The sequence below is a fragment of the Canis lupus genome, chromosome 29 (assembly GCF_011100685.1).
Source record: "Canis lupus familiaris isolate Mischka breed German Shepherd chromosome 29, alternate assembly UU_Cfam_GSD_1.0, whole genome shotgun sequence".
NCBI lineage: Eukaryota > Metazoa > Chordata > Mammalia > Carnivora > Canidae > Canis > Canis lupus.
The window spans coordinates 17355098-17369385 of NC_049250.1; the positions used below are offsets into that span (position 1 = coordinate 17355098).

Consider the following 14288-nt stretch of genomic DNA (forward strand, 5'->3'; position numbering starts at 1 on the left):
TTCATAGAAACAAACACAGAACATCACACAAAATGAGGAGATAGAGGAATACGTGCCAATGAAAGAAAAAGACAAAACTTTGGAAAAAGAGCTAAATAAAATGGAATTAAGCAATCTATATAAGTTAAATATGATGGCCATAAAAATGCTGACTAGACTTGAGACAAGAGTTGATAAATTCAGTGAGAACTTTGAGAGATAATATAAATAATATTTATATTATATAAACAAACCAATCAGAGTTGAAAAATAAATGAAACAAGAAATATGCTAGAGGGAATAACAGCACATTAGATAATGCAGAGTAACAGATCAGTGATTCTGAAGACAGGGTAATAGAAAGTACCCAAGATGAACAGCAAAAAGAAAAAAAAGGATTAATATAAAAGAGGAGAGGTTAGAAAAAAAAGAAAAGAAAAGAAAAAAAAGAAAAGAAAAGAAAAGAAAAGAAAAGAAAAAAAAGGAGAAAACTGTCACTAACCTCATGGGGGATTTGCAGAAAACCATTTAGCCCACCTTAAGCAAAAGGTAGATTTCCTCATTGTTTTCATAAGCTCATTGTAATAAAAGAAATCTAATTCAGCATTATTGTGCTACCTCAAAGGTAAAATGTTTTAAGGTATTTTTTTGGTCCTGAGTTCACATAGTGTTTGAAATGTCTTTCAATTGGAATTGTTTTTTAAATCATTGGGGAGAATCTTATTTTAAACGTTTTACACTTGTATTTTAATCTCAGAAGAATAAGTGATTAGAAAGTGATCAATTCTTGTTCTGTAGTATTGAACATATAATTAAATCATTGTTTGCCATAAACAAGGTCGGGTTTTTAAAAAGGAAACTCTAGGGCTTGGCTTTGCTCTTGGTTAATAAAGGCTGACAAATCAAAAAAAAAAAAAAAAAAAAAGAGGAGAGGTTAAGGGACTTCTGAGATAATATCAAGCATACTAGCATTTGCATTAAAGAGGCCCCAGAAGGAGACGAGAGAAAGTGGCAGAAAACTTATTTGAATAGTAGCTGATAACTTCCCTAACCTGGGAAAGAAAGCAGACCTAATCCAGAAAGCACAGAGAACCCCAAACAAGATGCACACAAGGACACCCAAACAAAGATGTGTAATAGTTAAAATGCCAAAGTTTAAAGATAAAGAAAAAATCTTAAAAGCTGTAAGAGAAAAGCAACTAGTTCTGTACAAGGGGAAAAAACAACAGCAACAACAAAAATCCCATAAGGTGATAAGTTGATTTTGTAGCCGATACTATGCAATTAAGAAAGAAGTGGAATGATATATATGAAGTGCTGAAAGTAAAAAATCTATACCCCAGAATACTCTACACAGGGCAAAACTATCATTTCAAATTAAAAGGAGAGATATAATTTCCCAGACAAACAAAAGTTAAAGTTAATTGCTAAACAGGTCTTACAAGAAATGTTAAAGGAATTTCTTGAAGAGGAAAAGGCCATAACTAGAAGAAAATTGTGAAAAGAAAAAAAAACTGATTTACTGATAAAAGCAAATCTATAGAAATAGATCAATAACTTAGAAAGCTAGTATGAAGGTTAAAAGACAAAAGTAGTAAAATCAAATATATATTAAAAATTAGTTAAGGGACTCAAAAAATAAGCAATGTAATATCATATATCTAAAATGTGTATCTGAGGAGGAGTAAAAATGTAGTGCTTTTAGAATGTGTGTGAACTTAGAGACCATCAAAAAAAAAAAAACAGAGGAAGGAAAATTTCAAATTTCAATTTATGAGGTCAGCATTACATTGGTACTAAAGGTAAACAAGACACCACACACAAAAAAAAATACAGGCCAAAATCCTTGATGGACATAGATACAAAAATCCTCAACTAAAAAGTAGCAAACTGAACTCAACAATACATTAAAAGGATCACTCACCACAATCAAGAGAGATTTATTCCAAGGATATAAGGATGCTTCAATATATGCAAAATCAACATCATATACCATATTAACAAAATGAAGGATAAAAATCATATGGTCATCTCAATAGATGCAGAAAAAGCATATGTCAAAATTCGACTTCCATTTATAATAAAAACTCAACAAGCTGGGTTGAGCAGGAACATATAAAGCATATATGACCAACCCACAGCTAACCTGATAATGGTAAAAAATGGAGAACTTTTCCTTTAAGATCAGGAACAAGACAAAGGTGCCCACTCTTGCCACTTTTATTCAGCATAGAACTAGAAGTCCTAGTAATAGCAATCAGAGAAAAAATAGAGTCCAAATTGGTAAGGAAGGAATAAAACTGTTACTATTTGCAGATGACATGAGACTACATAAAGAATCCTAAAAACTCCACCAGAACACTAATAGAATAAATGAATTCAGTAAAGTCACAGGTTGTAAAATAAATATACTGAAGTCTATTATGTTTCTATATACTAAAAACAGAAGCAGAAAGAAAAATTAAGAAAACAATCCTATTTACAATTGCATCAAAAAGAATAAAATACCTAGGAATAAATTAAACAAGGTAAAAGAGCTGTACTCTGAAAATGATAAGACATTGATGAAAGAACTTGAAGATGGCACAAAAGATATACAATGCTTATGGATAGAAGAATATTGCTAACTATCCATACGTATATGGTCAAGTAATCTATGACAAAAAGGGCAAAAATACATAATGGAGAAAAGGCAGTATCTTCAATAAGTGATGCTGAGAAAACTGAATGGCCATATGTAAAAGAATGAAGCTGAACCACTTACTCCATACAGAAAAAACTCAAAATGGATTAACGGCCTAAATGTGTGACCTGAAACCATAAAACTCCTTAAAAAAAAAAAAAAAAAAAAAGCCATAGGCAGTAATCTCTTGGACACTGACTTTAGCAACATTTTTCTGAATATGTTTCCTGAGGCAAGGAAAACAAAAGCAAAAATAAACTATTGGAACTCCATCAAACTAAAATTCTTTTGCACAACAAAGGAAACCATCAACAAAACAAAAAGACAACCTACTGAATGGGAGAAGATCTTTGCAAATGATATATTTCATTAGGGGTTAAATTCCAGAATAAGGAACTCCTATAAGCTAATACCAAAAAACCAGTCTGATTAAAAAATGGCAGAAGACTTGAATAAACACTTTTGTATAAGACATCCAGAAGGTCAACAGACACATGAATGGATACTTAACATCACTAATCACTAGTGAAATGCAGATCAAGAACACAATGAAAGATCTCTACACCTGTCAGAATTGCTAGTATCAAAAAGACTAGAAATAACAAGTGTTCGTGATCTATAGAAGGAAGGGAACTCTCACGCATTGTTGGTGGGGATGTAAATTAGTGTAGCAACTATGGAAAACAGTATGGAAGTTCCTCAAAAAATTAAAAATAGAAATACCATATGATTTAGCAATTTCACTTCTGGGTGAAATTTTACCCCTAAAAAAGGAAAACATTATTTTGAAAGGATGTATATGCCCCTTTGTTCATTGAAGCATTATTTACAATAGTCAAGGTAAGGAAGTAACTTAAAGAATGAATGGGAAAAAAAAAGAATAAATGGATAAAGATGTGGTATATATACACACAATGAAGTATTACTTAGCCGTAAAAAGGAATGAAATTTTGCCATTTGTGAACCTGGATGGATGGACCTAGAGGGTATTAAGCTTAAGGAAAGCAGTCAGACAGAGAAAGACAAATGCTGTATTATTTCTCTTATATGAAAAATATAAAAAAACAAATGAACAAACAAAAGCAGAAAGACTCCTATTCAATGAACAGACTCGTGGTTGCCAGATAAGAGGGCAGGTGGGGGAATGGGGAAAATAGGTGAAGGTGATTAAGAACTACAAACTTCTAGCTATAAAATAAAGAAGTTGCAGGCATGAAAAGTACAGCATAGGGAATATAGTCAATAATATTTAATAACCTTGTATGGTAATAGATGGTAACTACACTTAACATGGTGAGTACTGTATAATGTATAAAATTATCAAATTTCTATTTCATATAGCCAAAGACTAATACAACATTGTATGTCAACTATACTCTAGTAAAAAAAATTGTCCCTTATTTCAATAATATTTATTAAATGGAAAATATTGCCAGGCATAATTATTATATAATTACCCTCAACCACTGAGCCACCCAGGTTCCCCTATTTTCTCTTATAATTTCTTAACATTTTCTTTTTTCTAGCTTACTTGATTGTAAGAATACAGTATATAATACATGTAACACACAAAGTATGTGTTAACTAGGTTATTGGTAAGGCTTTTTTCAATAGTAGGGTATTAGTAGTTAAGTTTTGGGGAGTCAAAAGTTACATGCAGATTTTTAACTATGTGAGTTTTGGTGCCCCTAGCCCCCAAGTTGTTTAAGCATCAACTGTATAAATATAAATAAAGTAAATAAAATGTATTTATATATGTAAACTAATTATTATAGGTTGATCAGTAGAGAGCTAAGACATGGTTATCAGCTTCAAGAAGCTCAAAATCTAGTAGGGGAGTTAAAGATGAAAGCATAAAATATAAAAATGTAGAAATAATTGCTATTATATATGTATGAATTGAAACAAAGAGGAGATACAACCTAACTTTGCCTAAAGGAGGAGAAATGGAATTCATTTCTATTAGGACTTATTATTCTCTGTGTTATAAATTAGAATTTTCAGATTCCAGAGTAAGAGAAGAACATCTGTGTAGGGTTTTTTTCCCCCCTAGCTTTGAGATATTGGGGACATCTAACATATGTAAGATGTACAATGTGATGATTTCATACACATGTATATTACAAAATGATTACCACAATAAGGTTAGTTAACACCTCCATCCTGGGTAGAGTTTTAAAAATTTATCTTAGTAAGGAAACTGGCCTGCAATAATGTGGAGAGTGTGATACAAGAATTTGCTACACATGATAATAATTGCATAATGCCCAAGGAAATGTTGAAATGGCCCATTTACATAAACTGTAGTTGAATGGTAGCATATGTAAATAGAATATAATGAATAGTATAATGCACTAGACATATACATCATTTATTTCATTCATTCATTTGAAAAACTGTACCTTTTATGTGCGAGATATAGCATAGGTACTAATGAGAAAACAAAAACTAATAAGGTATCTTTCTTGCCTCAAGGAGATTTGTTTTTTAGATTGTATTCATTTATTCATGAGAGACAGAGGGGCGGAGAGAGAGAGAGAGACAGAGACAGAGACAGAGACAGAGGGAGAAGCAGGCTCCCTGCAGGGAGCTGGATGCAGGACTCCACCCCAGGCCCTTGGGATCAGGCCCTGAGCTGAAGGCAGACACTCAACCACTGAGCCACCCAGGCATCCCTTTCAAGATTTTTATAACCTAGTAATAGAAGTAAAATATACTTAAGTGACTACAATCCACACTAGTTTGTGCTAAGGGTCTGGAGAACTGTATAACCAAGTATTAGAAAGTTCAGAGAAAATGCTTAGTTTGGGTAAGACAGGGGACTTCTTGGGAGAACATGGATGTGACTTGGTTTATAGGGATAGGTAGAAGTTTTGTAGATGGCTATTATGGAGAATGGGTGAGTGTCCCAAACATAAGAACACTTTGAATCACATGAGCACATCTGTAGAGATGGGAAAGGGCAAGTACTATTTCAGGAACAGAACATAGTTTTTTTTTTTTTATAATAAATTTATTTTTTATTGGTGTTCAATTTGCCAACATACAGAATAACACCCAGTGCTCATCCTGTCAAGTGCCCCCCTCAATGCCCGTCACCCATTGACCCCCCCCCCTTCCACCACCCCTAGTTCGTTTCCCAGAGTTAGGAGTCTTTATGTTCTGTCTCCCTCCCTTTCTGATATTTCCTACCCATATATTCTCCCTTCCCTTCTATTCCCTTTCACTATTATTTATATTCCCCAAATGAATGAGAACATATAATATTTGTCCTTCTCCGATTGACTCATTTCACTCAACATACTATCCTCCAGTTCCATCCACATTGAAGCAAATGGTGGGTATTTGTAATTTCTTTTTTTTTTTTTTGATTTTTATTTATTTATGATAGTCACACAGAGAGGGAGAGAGGCAGAGACACAGGCAGAGGGAGAAGCAGGCTCCATGCACCGGGAGCCCGATGTGGGATTCGATCCCGGATCTCCAGGATCGTGCTTTGGGCCAAAGGCAGGCGCCAAACCGCTGTGCCACCCAGGGATCCCAGGTATTTGTCATTTCTAATGGCTGAGTAATATTCCATTGTATACATAAACCACATCTAGGAACAGAACATAGTTTAGCTTGGTTTGAGTATAAAGTACATACAGCAAAGTTGTGGGAGACAATTTTTGAACAATTAATTAGCAATAAGTCATAGGGCCTGAATCTTGGGCAAAAAGACAATTTTACAAACATTTGTTAAGGGCTTATAACATCTCAAGCATTGGGAATGCAAAGATGAATGAATTCTTTGCCTGCAGGAACTCAGACACACCATCCCTGATGCCTTGGAGATAGGAATAGGGCAGGGATTATAAAACATGAGGGTATCTGCGATGAAGAAGATATGTGCAAAGGACTATGGGAACAATTACCTCTCACTGGGCCAGTCAGGGAAAACACTAGGGAAGAGATAATATTGTAACTGTGGCTTGATAACTGAGTCTGAAAAAACAAGAACATAATGTTTCTTCTGCTTAAGAAGGCCCAGAGATGTGAAAAAGCTGATTTAGTCAAAGAGCAACATGTGGTCCCATGTGACTCAAGGGGCCAGAGTTAGAAGTTAAGGCTGGAGAGGAAGGCTGGGGTCAAAATGAGAAGGACCTTGTAGGTTGTGGTAAGGAAGCCAGACTTAAGTTTTCAGTGATTTTCAAACATTTGGTGTTTTTTTTTTTTTTTTTTTAAAGATTTCATTTATTTATTCATAAAAGACATAGAGATAGAGGCAGAGACATAGCAGAGGGAGAAGCAGGCTCCCTGAAGGAGCCCAATGTGGGACCTGGGATCACGCCGTGAGCCAAAGGCAGACACTCAACCACTGAGCCACCCAGGTGTCCCTCAAACATTTGGTTTTGTGGCACACCTTCAAATACTAGAATTTTTAGCAGGACAACGGAAAGGAAATGCTAAACAAGCCAGCAGCAATTACAGTACAAGCAATAGTATACAGTTTCACAGTGTCTATAAAGCATCCATAGTTACCTCACTATTTGCTAGGTTGACGCTCAGCAGCCTTTTGGTTTGTTTGTTTTTTGAATAGAGCTGTTTACTCCCAGACATATGCCCTTGAACCTTGGGAGGAGATGTTCTCACAAGCTCCAATAAGCATGAGGTAGTTCCCCTGGTATATACTTGATGTGACTCTTAGCCTCTTCCCTCTTATTTGTAGCAAGTTGCTTTCTACTTAACACCCGCAAGTCACTCAGATCAGCATTCTTATAGAAATGACTGTTAAAAGTTTTGATCTTGGCAAAATGGAATTTTACCTATTGATCAGAAGGTGGTTGTATGTTTGCAAAGCATGCAAAGTATAGGGACAAAGTGCTGTGTGTCTTACCAGATGCAAACCATTGGCATAGGCAGTAGGAAGTCCTGAGAGACCTTTAAGGAGGTGGATCCTACAACCAAAGTGATGATAAGGGCAGGTTAGTTACACTGCCATGTGCAAAACTGGTTAGAGGAAGGAGAGGCTGGGAGCTGGAAACCTGGCCTTAAGGCCAGGACTAGGATCAGAGATAGGATGCCAGTAGAAAGGGAGATTAGGAGCCATTTTATTAAGAAAATACAGGACTTGGCAATTGATTGGGTGGAGAAGGAGTGTCATGAAAAACAATCAAAGATGGTCCTGATGTTTTATACCTAAGGAACAGAATATTGGTGCATTAACAGAAATAGGATAGCAGGAATAACAGCTACTTGGGATGGGATTACATGAGAAATGTAGCTCAGGGTAATTGAGAGTTTTTAACTTAATTAATTTTTTGAGTGAGAGCACATGAGAGCACACGTGACCAAGTGCAGGCGGGGGCAGGGAGAGGGAGGGGCAGAGGGTGGGAATCCTAAGCAGGTTCCATGCAGTGAAGAGCCTACGTGGGGTTTGATCTCATGATCAGGGGAATTGAGGTTTTTTGTTTTGTTTTTTAAAGATTTTATTTATTTATCTGAGAGAGAGATTGAGAGAGATCAGAAGCAGGAGGGAGGGAGTAATGGGTAGAGGGAGAAGCAGACATCCTGCTGAGCAGGGAGCCAAATGCTGGACTCAATCCCAGAACCCAGGGATCATGAGCTGAGCCAAGGGCAGATGCTTAGCCATCTGAGCCACCCAGGCACCCCAGGGTAATTGAGTTTTAAATGGTAGTTAAAAATTAGCCAAGATTAATGATGTCTTTCAGAAGACATCATTCTTATCATTCTAGTAAATACCTGGGGAAAGTAAATATTGCCCAATATAGCAATTCAGTGCTTTTTGGCCTATTAGCATTTCATACATAATTCTTGTGTTGTTCTTTTTTTTTTTTTTAAGATTTTATTATGTAATGTCTACACCCAATGTGGGGCTCGAACTTAACAACTCCGAGGTCAAAAGTCACATGTTCTATCAACTGAGCCAGCTAGGCACCCCTATAACTTCCCTTTAAATGCGATTTTCTTTGTAATGGCTGATTTACCTATAATTTCCTATAGAATCCATTAATATAAAAATATTCCCAACCCTTATAAGTCTTAAGAAATATTCTGGAAAGTGGGGATGTTCTCAACTACTTGCCAATCTAGGGATTTCAGGAAGCCTAATTCTTTTGACAAACAGGTCTATAAGGTTGTTTCTGTGACCCCTACCTTTCTATCCTGGGGTGGGGCATATGCAAAAATCCGCAGAGAAGTACCACCCTGTAGTAGGTAACCTTTAAGCAGAATAGTAACTAGGTGACTAATTTTTGAGCCCTGTTACTTTACTAAAAATAAGGAAGTTAAGAAAAACCTTTTTGTTAGTTATTTCCCCAATTTGAAAAGGCAAAAGGCATGTCCCCAGAAAAACCCGAAGCCACAATTTAGTAAACCCAAGCTCAAACTCGAGTGACTATATTTAAAAAAAGGTTTTTCTCAAGATGCATAACCCAGAATCAGGAACCTCAGATTTACTTAGGGTCCCCTCAGATTGTCAGGGGTCCTCATCTTATTACCCAGGTACACAGGAGGGCACGGGGGAGGATTTCATTGGGATTCATACCACTAGATCAGTTTGCAGCACAGAACATATCAAAACACACATCCTTGACAGTCTGGAATCCTACCCATATTTCCTGGAGGAGCTGTCAGTGGGGACCTTCCAGGGTGAGCAGTTTGGAGCCTCAAAGGGGCCTGCCCTGCAGAATAGGGAAAGGTAGAGGGAAAGAGGGAGTGTGAGACAGGTGATTTCCCTCCTGAGTTGTTTTTGTTTTTCAGCAACAGCATTTCCCCTCTTTCATCCACAGCTGAATCTAGAGTTCTCTAATTATTAAAGGCTAGTGGTTCAACATAGTTTCATTTCTCCTGGTCCCTGAGCTATCATGAAGGTGTTGACGGAGTGAGTTATAATTGGCACAAGAAATTTTAAAGTAGACGGCACCAGGCTATTCTAGTTTTGCAGTAAAAAGGGCAGGTGGGTGCCATTGGTGACTTGCACCTTTCCCACTCCTCAGTGTCAATAGCAGAAGCAGTACTGGACATGTGGGTAAAGCTCCTGGGGATTAGCTACCCTCCTCCCAGAGCCCCAGAATACAGATCAAGCATTCTGGTTTGAGGCACAATAAAAGTTAGGACAATGTATATTAGCCTTTTCTTCAAATGTTAGGAGACTCATCTTCCCTCTCTTACGTTGCTTTAATGGTATTTCCATGGGGCTAGTTTCCCACTTTCAAATGTAAATTAAAATTAAGGAATGTAGATTAAGACTGAATAACATGTGCAATGTTCTTTCAAGCCATTGAAATTTTGGAATATTTTAGCAAAACATCTGGCTGATGTTTTGTTTTTGTTTTGTTTTTTACCTTTCCACACAGATGGAGGCCTAGAACCAGAGTGTAACATGATTGGTGTTGCTTGGAGCACAGACCTGTATGGCTGTAACCTCAGTGTGACCTCACAGGTTACCGTGCCTTTAGGGACTAAGGGGCTGAATCTGACTCCTACCTCTAACAGGGGTCCATTTTCAGCAGGAACTCAGCCCTGCACACAGGGTATCTGAAAAATAAGTCATCTTTTTTTTTTAAGATTTGAGAGAGAGTGAGAGCAAGAATACAAGTAGGGGGTAGGAGCAGAGAGAAGGAGAAGCAGATTCTGCACTGAGCAGGGAGGGACCCCAATGTGGGTCTTAATCCCAGGACCCTGGGATCATGACCTGAGCTGAAGGCAGATGCTTCACCGACCGAGCCACCCAGGCGCATGCCCTGAAAGATGCAGGTTTCATTAATATAAATCTGATCTCAAATATTTGAGGCTTTGAATTTTCAGTTCTTAATTTAAGTACAAACATTTGACTAGTTTTGAATTGAGTAAAGTATGTGTTTCTTGTGTAGCTTATTTGTGGGAGTAGTTCTAGCTTCCATCTTGTTATGTGAACCTGTTGCCTTTAGCTAGAGAGTTGCCTGTTTTATAATCCTTCTGGGGCTAACCACTACTTCTATTTGCTATTTAGCATTTTCTCCATTTCTCTTGTGATCTCATAACCAAGTAAGATTATATTTATTCATTTATTTTTCAGCTTATTAATATACTGCAATGCCTCCTGGCTTCAAAAAAATGATAAAATCACTGAGAACAATAGTTGATAATTAATGAAGGCTTATACCCCTGCCCACCCCCCCCCCCCCAGCTTACAAAATTCAGACAAGAATCTTATTCAAAAATCTTGAAATGTGGACTCAACCTTCAATCCTTAAGAACAGAAAATAAATTCCTTGGGCTAAAGAATGCTTTAAAAATGGATTAAAAAAAAAAGCCTAGGAATTGTTAATAGGATCATGCGGCTAAATTAGCTGACAAAAACAAAGACTGGAGGAGACTAATACTGTCACTCAGATCCTCCCAGGTCTTTAGAGCATTACTTGTTTCAAGAACACTTATCTCTGACATGAAAAAACAGTCTCGTTTTGTCTGTTCTATTTAAATGGGTCCATCTTTGATTAGGGGAAAATGAAGCAGCTATCAGAGCAGACAACTTTACTGAACTGGAAATATTTCCTTTTTTGACATTTTTCTTAACATCTCCGATGTACCATAACCCATGCTCTTGTGTAATAACATCACATTCTATTTGACCAAATATTGCAGGATCACAGATATAAGAGGCCACAAACCCTGTCTGGAGAGATGGAGAATTATCAAAGTCTGTGCAGAATCTGGGATTGTACCCTTCTTGCAAGCTAACAAGGGAGTCTGATACTGTCGCATGTGTTTTGATGGAAGATAGGAGACTCCTAGGTCAGAGACAAATGACTGAATCACTCATAGCACATGAGTAGCACCAGCCTGATGTCAACACCAGTCCCCAAGCCCCTTTCTCCCAGTCCATGGGGCATTCAGAAGGGCTTAGATGAATGCCTGCATATCCTATGAGTTATATGATAGGCAAGGTATCCAGAGCTAAGGAATTTGCCATTTTTACAGTGAGAGGCAAGCAAGATGCCACTCCAACTCTCAAAATTGCTCTCGGCAAATAAAACACTGAGAAATGGCTAGGATAAAGAGTAGTCAGGGCTTTGCATTCCTAGCATCGTTGGCAAGAAGGTGGAGAAATGGAGTTCAGGACCCAAAATGGATTATTTTTTCCAGTAGAAACTTCACTGAGAAGATGATATTTAGGCTGGGATGAATAGATACTTGGTGAGGACAAGAAGGACCCATTCTAGTTAGTGAGAACATTATTTGCCAAGGCCCTGAGGCATGAGAGACACAGAGATGTTTTAGGAACAGTGAAGAGTCTGGCATGCCTGGGACAGTGGTGATAAGGCTAAATAAATAGACTGGCATCCAGTCATTGAGGGTTTTGCATGCCATTGAGATTATGGAGCTTGGCTTTTCATTTTATTTTAACCTAACAAATTTCAGAGCATTTTGAGCAAAAGTATGACATGATTGAATTTTATTTTCTATTATCTGGTGATAATGTGGAGCATACTGAAATTGGAGAGAAGTTATGTGTGCATTTTATCAAAAAGCTCTGGAACAGCTCACTTCTTTTAGGTCCTTTATTCCCCTCTCTTACCCCTTTTTCCTAAAGCTTTGCTACCTTATCCTACCCTGTGTCCCATTCTCACTTTCAAGAACCTCACATACTCACTGTCATGCCTGGCAGTTAGCTCCCTTCAGCTCACATTGCATATGCTCAGAAATTGGCTGGTAGGAATATTTCCATTTGATGCACTGAATTTTACAATACTTTTAGAGTTGTAAACATGTTATTTCCTGGGACTTCATCCACATTTGTTTTTTATTCATGTCAATATTCTAAGAAGAATTTTTACTTGGCAGAATTTATAAATTCAAAATCTAAAAGGTAAATTGGAACATTCAGTTTATTAAAATAACAAAAACCCCACAAAGTACTTTATTTGAAATAGTATTTGCTTATTCTAAAAAAGAAGTCATAAGACAAGTTAAGAATATTTTAATATATTAAAAAATACATTAACTACCCTGAACATAAAAAAACCAGAGATACAAAGTATTTTATTTTTGTTATGATTTTAAGACCCTTCCAGTTTTATAATGTATTCTGGGGAGGAAGTGATGGTTATTATTTTTTAAATCCCATCTGGGAAAATGTATTAGCTTCTTGTCACCACTGAAACAAATTACTACAAATTTAGTGGTTTAGTACAACACAGATTTTCTTCTACAGTAGTTGTGGAGATCAGAAATCTGCAATAATCTTTACTGGGGTAAAAAGTCAAGATATCGGCATTGCTGGCATATTGGTTCCTTCTGAAAACTCTGAGGGGGAGGACCTCTGTTGTTACCTTCTTTATCTTCTAGTGGTACTTGTACTTCTTGGCTTTTGTCTCCCTCACATCTGCTCTTCTTCTTACATACCTCCCCTCTGATTCTGAGCCCCTTCTTTCCATTTATAGGGACTGTGATTACATTGGGCCCACCTGGGAAGTTTAGAGTAATTTCCCCATCTCAAAATCCTGAACCTAATTACACCTGCAAAGTCCCTTTTGCCTTAAAAGGGAACATTCACACTGCCTTAGGATTAGAATGTAGACATATTTGGGGAGGTCATTATTCAACCTACTATATTTCCACTTTTCACTGAAAGCACTGTTCTTTTCTCCTTCCACAGATTTACTTGATTAGGGATCACAGCTGAGATGATTGGGCTCCCTGAACATATCATCCATATATCAATATGTTTTAGAATAAATTTAGAAAAATATGTTCTTGGAGCTGGAGGCTTCTGAGTGAATCTTCTTTTCGCCACATTCTTGAATGTGTCAGGTTGGTTAGGTTTATTTCTCCTTATGTATAGCAGACCCAATCTGTGCCCTACTCACACCCCCTTATTCTTCCCACTTCAGTGCATCATGACTCCAAACTGCAAAGTGCTGGTATTTGCATCTTTTTGCCTGAAAGCCACCCTAGTCTCCGAGCCTGTTTTGTCTGCTCATGACAGGCTGGAAATGCTATAGAAATTAACTACCCCCCCTCCCCATCAACCTTCACTAATGAGTGGAGCTTGTGCATAAATATCCCAGCTCCCTCATTTGTTTATTATAATTTGTTTTGTTGAGATACAGTTCATGAAACATAAAACTCAGTATAAAATTCAGTGATTTTTTTTATATAGTCACAATATTGTACAACCGTCACTACTAATTCTGAACATTTCTACCCTTACCCAAAGAAACCCATACCTTTTAATAGTTTCTCTGGGTCCTCCTCTGCCCCATTCCCTGGAACCCACTAATCTACTTGCTGTCCCTATGAATTGGCTTATTGTGGACATTTCCTATAAATGGAATCACACAATATGTGGTCACTCATTTTTGGATGGATAATTTTTAAAAAGATTTTATTTATTTAAGAGAGAGAGAGAGAGAGAGTGCATGAGCAGGGGGGACAGATGGAGAGGGAGAAGACTCCCCACTGAGCAGGAGCCTGCTGCAGGACTCAACCTTAGGACCCTGGAATCATGACCAGAGCTGAAGGCAGACACTTAATGGACTGAGCCACCCAGGTGCCCAGGATGGATAATTTCAGGCACATGTTCAACGACAGTTCTCAGATTTCCCCAGCAGGATTAAACTGTTGCCCATAGTCTTAATGA

At 37.3% G+C, this 14288-nt stretch overlaps 1 long non-coding RNA gene across 4 annotated transcripts in view; it reads left to right on the forward strand.

Moving 5' to 3' along the window:
- LOC119866710 overlaps positions 1–14288 on the forward strand; it is a 101036-nt gene that overhangs the window by 13152 nt on the left and 73596 nt on the right. Inside the window, exon 4 of one of the 4 annotated variants that reach the window (XR_005381074.1) lies at positions 10021–10415. The exons of the other annotated variants lie outside the window; for them this stretch is intronic. This is a non-coding gene — a long non-coding RNA (uncharacterized LOC119866710). Of the gene's footprint in view, positions 1–10020; positions 10416–14288 lie in introns of those variants that run through there. 4 annotated transcript variants of the gene reach the window in all.